At 49.0% G+C, this 6000-nt stretch overlaps 1 protein-coding gene across 1 annotated transcript in view; it reads left to right on the top strand.

The window, feature by feature from the left end:
• Antxr1 (ANTXR cell adhesion molecule 1) overlaps positions 1 to 6000 on the top strand; it is a 196246-nt gene that overhangs the window by 129933 nt on the left and 60313 nt on the right. The gene's annotated exons all lie outside the window — the stretch shown is intronic.

The raw sequence follows: 6000 nt of genomic DNA, 5'->3' as shown, positions 1-6000 counted from the left end.
CCCTGGTTTCAGCAAGGTCTCCCATGAAGCCTCCCAGGCTCCTTTGTACCCCTGCCTCTCCCAGCACCCCATATTTTTTCACTGTTGTCCAGGCTCCTCTCTCCCATGCTGAAGGCTTTCTTCTTCCATTTGGTCCCTGGTTCATATAACCAGGACTCACGCCTATCTCTTAGGCGTTGTATATGATTCTCCTACAAAGAGAAGAACACACTCTCGGGACTTACTTGATTGCACACATGTAAATGGAAGCAAGAAAGCACATGAGCATGTGTGCATGCGTGTGGAATTTGCATGTGTGCATGCATGTGTGGAATTTGCATTTCCTGCTCAGCTCACCACCAGCCAGTCAGCCATGTCCCCTCAGTGACATGAAATAGAATCATCACATATTTCTCTACATCTGAGGGTGACCATTCTATGAATTCTGCCACCACTACCTCACACACAAAACTAAAGTAAGTGCTCATTTAATTTCTCTTTGGCCTTTGAAAATCATCTCTTTCAAGCTAGTACAATTTCTCAGTTTTGTGATTTTTTTTAAAGAACTGTCATGACTCCCACACATGATTAAACATACATGGGATGGACCTGTGTTAAAATGACTCAGATTGTGTGTGCGATGCTCAAGGTGTCTGGGAAACTGACTTGTGCACGGTGCTGAGAAGCAAACTGTCAAGCTGCAGGGCAGCAAACAGACTTGGAAGCTGGAGTTTAGAAACAGAATGGGTCTGAGTGCTGGCTAGACCAGCAGTAGTTACCCCTCAGTCCCCGATGCTCTGAGATTTTCCAACATGCATCAGTGACCTGGGATGCTCTGGGAGACTTTGTATATCTTAAGTACCCTACAAAAAAATTATGCAGGAGGACTGAGAGGCCAGAAGTGAGGCTTGCACCACCAAGTGTTGAGTGTTTACTTGGGAGCAGGACTTTGAGAACAATAGGAAGCGCTTCCTGTACCTTCTCCTTTAGAGGAGCGCATGCTCATTCTTTCCAGAAGTAGTGATTGAGCAATGAGCTCTGAGCTACGGGTCAGAGACAAGGCTGGCCACATGTGCTTGCATCGTCCAGAAGCTCAGAGTCCATGGTGGCGAAGAGAGTTGTGAATGCAGCTTAGTGTTCACTGCCAATAGTGTGGACCACGAAGGATAAGATCTACGCCTGAGGCCCAGGAAGCCACAAAGCTGGACTTGTCCCAGGCTGAGACAGTTCAATATGCAGCAGAGTCCAAGAGAAGAGGGAAAGGCATGCCTTCAGTCTGAGCCAAGGGTACGATGTCCTCACCCCTTGACAGTAGAGGCACCCGAGAGACCAGAAATCAGGGCAAGGACACTGTCACCGTCGACGTAGAGTATCCCAAGGCTGCTGAGTTTTGGTTTATTTATTCGTTAGTTCCTGCCTTCGTTAGCTTTAATTGTCAACTTGACACAGTCTATATTCATCTAAGAGGAAAGCCTGGACTGAGGGATCAGATTGGCCTAACCATAAGGGATGGTCTTGATTGTTAATTGATGAGGAAGGGCCCAGCCCACTGTGGATGGCACCATTCCCTAGACAGGTGATCCCGGGCTGTGTAAGATTGCTAACTAAACATGGGAACACAACCAGCAAAGAAAGTTCCTTCACAGTTTCTGCTCCAAGTTCCTACCTGAGCTCCTGCCTCGGCTTCCCTCAGTGGTGGACTGGGACTTGAAAGTATAAGCCAGATCAATCCTTTCTTTCCTCTAAGTTGCTTTTGGTCAGTGTTTTATTATAGCAACACAAAGGAAACAATGACATCTTTTTTTAAGACTGGGTGTCAGTGTGTAACTCATGCTGGCCTCAAACCTGTGAGACAAGAGGGTCTTCCCTTGTCTTACAAGCACTGGAACTACAAACCTGTGCCACACAAGACTTAGGACTGGTGTTTCGTTCAGCTGTAAAATTCCACAGCACGGCACTGTGGGAATGTCTAACCTAACACAAAACACACCCCCTGCCTAGAGCAGATTGATACAGACAGACTGATTAGGGATAAGCTAATTCATGGTTCTAAGGCTGCAGTCCATACACCCTTGAAGTCAGCATTATTTGTGAACCTTCTAGAAATCCCTGGTCTCAGCCTATTAGGAAGACAGCACACGCACAGTTCTGTATAGCAAGACAGCACACACACAGTTCTGTATAGCAAGACAGCACACACACAGTTCTGTATAGCAAGAAACCCTCTACATGATTCTAATATTGGGAAATTTGGCAACTGCTGAGCTCATCAAAATGAGTACATGGTTCTATTAACAGATTCATAAGTCTCAGCTGTTGCCCTGGACCTTGTATACCACAGAGAGGCCCTTGTGTTGGCAGGCATCCCTCGGCAGTGAGAAAGCAGGTGTAGGATGCAGAGGGGCCTGTGGGAGTGTAAGGGGTGTGGCTCCTACACAAACAATGCCGAGACATAAGTAGACTATAGAGAAAGAGGCCAGGAAATCCTGTCTGTTCAGTACCATGTCTTGTTCCAAGTACCTGCCTCCCAGGAGCTTGTGCCACATCCAGCTCCTGTCATGGAAAGAAGTGACAGGCAAGGAGAGGAATATAAAGGCACGAGTCTGGGAAGGTGGCCCAGTGGTTACAGGGGACAGGGGCTCAGTTCCCAGAACCTCCATAAAAGCTCACAACCTTCTGTAAACCCAGCTCCAAGGGACCAGACATCCCTTTCTGACCCCCAAAGACACCAGGCACTTCTGTGATACATTTACATACACGGAGGCAAAGCATTCATACACATGAAAATTAAAAATAAAACCAATCTTTAAAACCTATAGGAAGTTGTAGTGGGGAATCTCTCAGTGGATGACAGCCAGGCAGTGACCTCCTGCCCTTCACGTGCACGGACGTTTGACTTCCACCTTGAACACACTGCCTAGTGAGAAGGAACATCCAGTAGCTCCAGTGGTCACGTGGCCAGAGTGCGCTCAGTTCCAGAGCACAGCTGCTGAGTCAGCGAGACCAAGCTGAGCTTCGAGAAATAAAAGCTCATCCGAGCACTTCCAAAGGAGAGAGAGAGCACGCAAAATAACGCCGCGCATCAGCTCGCTTTACAGTTGTGAAGAGGGCTTTCCAGGCCTAGCAGCTGGACTTGACTACAAGCCACAATGGCCAGACCGTGGTGGTCAGCGTGTCCCAAGCTTACCATGCCACATGTCTGATCTGTCTTCACTGTATCTCCAGCCACCACCTTGGGTGCTCACAAGAACCTGAACTTGGCTAGAGTGTACGCCAGCGTTCACCTACATGTGTGTGAAGTCCCCAGCACTACAGAGTTTGTCTCCTCTGATTCTCCTCTCTGCCACTCTCCCATCTCTATCCTCCCCTGTGCCCTCCACCCTCAGTGACCTCCTTTCTGCTTTTACATCCCATGAGCCCAATTGCCCCAACTTCCACCCCTCTGCCCTCTCTTATAGACCCCTCTTTAGTTTCATAGCCAGTACCCACACTCACCCTCGCTGATATGTTAATACATAAAAACACGAAGAGCTACAAGAGATAGAAAGTGCACTTTTTATTGGAGTCTGGATCACGTCCTATAATATAATACTTTCAAAATCCATCTATTCTCCAAATTTCATTACTTCATTTTTTTCTAAAGTTGAATGCAATTTTGTTGTATAGCAGGGGCTGTGTTTTCATGAAAGCTGTGGGGCACACAGAGGATATGCGTTTCCCTGTGCTCAGAGCCTTGTACAGGGTGGCCATGTGCCACTGTTAGCATAGGAATGATTCTATCTGGCTATTCTGTGCCAGGCCAGGCTGGGCTCACCAGCTCAAAGCAACTGGGGGCCCTCATCATTGTCTCTGTCAGCCACTCAGCAGGCAAGGCCAGGTTAGAGCCCAGTTTCTGTTTAGCTGAACATGGTAGTTTGCTTTTCAGAAATTGACATGCCCAGTTTGCAGTGTACTCCTGTGGACTCTGGGCTACAGATTGTGATCCTTGTGATCAATATTAGTGCAACATGTGTGATGCGATTGTCTTTGGGGCTCTGTTCAGATCTGGCCCATTTAGGATATGGGATAGATATTCAATAAGTATGAAGTAGGGTAAATGAGAGTTGATCTGAGTGGCAGTCTCCCAGTGCTGCGTGTGTGTGTGTGTGTGTGTGTGTACATGTGCACGAGTGTGCATGCATGTGTGCATGTGAGTGCATGTGCATGTATGCCTGTGTGCATATGGAAACCAGAGTTAGAGGTTAAATGTCTTCCTCACTTTATTTTTGAGACAGCCCTGGAGCTCATGGATCAGCCCAGGTTGGCTAGCCAGCAAGCCCCGAGGGTCACCCCATCTCTGCCTCCCTGGTACTTGGATGAGAGGCACAAAACTCCACATCTGGCTTTTATGTGGGAGGCTGGGACCGAACTCATTCCTCAGTCCTCATGCCTGCACCGCAAGCACTTTACCAGCAGAGCCTTCTCTCCACCTTGCGGTGTACTACCTCGTACAAGGCTGCCGACATCTCTTAATCCCACGGCCACTGTCCAGACAGACACCAGGCTCCTGTCAGGTTATAGAGCCAGCCACACAGTCACCTGGCTTATGCAGAGGGCTACTAATGATGCGGACAAGGGGAGTGTGCCTTCATCTGCGCACTGTCTCTATGGCACTGACACGGCACACTGCTGCTCAGGGTGACTCAACTCCTGCAAGGGTTATGGGTTTGTTTTGCTTCCTTGATGAGGCTGCAGGAGACCCAGAGGCCTCTCAAATCCTCACCATTGTGAGAAGGCCAGTCTGACAACTGCACTAGACTTCCCTGAGGTGAAGGAGCAAGCAGCCTTGAGCCTGTTCAGAGCTGGGGACATTGTCTTCTCCACAGCGTCTGCCTCTTTGCAAACATCCTGCCAATGCCCCCTTCTCCTCCCATTGAAGTCGCTACCCCACCTCGTCATCCCTTCCTCCAGCTTCCAGCCATTTCCTGTTTTAAAATAATCTGCTGTCTCTGGAAGGATGGCAGGTCAGCAACGGGCAGTACCGGTCTTCCCCAGAGGTTCCCCTGAGGGAGTCTCAGGAGGGGATTGAGTGGGTGAGCAGAGTCACAGCTTCCCACAGCAGCAGGAAGTGGAAGCAGATGAAACAGAAGTCCTGAACCCCAGGAGGCCTTCGCCTCTGCCTCCACAGTTCATGAGTACTGCCCTCGGATGCTTGGAGCTCCTCAGTCCACTGCTGCTGTGGGGAGCCTGTCTAATCAGTGGAGATAACGTTCTAGACCGTGTGTGGTGGAGACAGAGGTGGGGACCAGAGCCCTAGAGAGCGCGCCATATTAATAAAAAAGGAGGAGAAAGGCACTCAGTAGGACAGCAAGGAGATGCTTGGTGCTCCTAAGGGAGTCCTTGGTCAAGAGGCTAAGAGATGCCTGAACTCCCATCTGCAAAAATGGGTGATTCTGCTGCTGAGATGGCAAAGGTTACAGGACAAACTTTGTAAGTGCCAGATGTCACCTAAAGGAAGTGTGGGGTCCCAGAATTCTAACAGTAAGTGTGGGTGAGGGTAGCTAGTTCCTGAATGTACATCAGGATCACCGTAGTTCATAGCCAAGGTTCCTTGGGAAGGACCTAAAGTTCCGCTAACTGCTGACATTCCTCTTATGAGTAGAGTTATCGGGCCAAGCATCATGTTAGGAAAGGGACTCCCGGTGACTTACTAGAATGGTGTCTGTGAGTCTTTTTCCACGAGAATTAGACAGACAGGACAATTGAAGGACAGTCTTATAAATAGTTACTGACATACGTTTGCATCTGAACTGTCTATACCTGGAAGCGATCCCTGGGCAGCCCTTCCCTGCCTCCTTCTCTCAGGGGTTGCTTAGCCTGACTCACATCCTCTCTCTCAATGGACCCAGTGAGGTCGGTGACAGGGAGCTCCCGCCATGTACGCCTGGTCTGTACCTAGCCGGCATCTGCAGCACCCTTTAACTCATGTGTGTTTATCACTGTTCTTTGTTCATGTGTAGAACAGATCGTTGGGTGGAAAGG

This window comes from Mus pahari, chromosome 2, assembly GCF_900095145.1.
Source record: "Mus pahari chromosome 2, PAHARI_EIJ_v1.1, whole genome shotgun sequence".
Lineage (NCBI taxonomy): Eukaryota > Metazoa > Chordata > Mammalia > Rodentia > Muridae > Mus > Mus pahari.
Note: the sequence above shows the minus strand (reverse complement) of the source record. Positions and strands in the feature narration are given on the sequence as shown.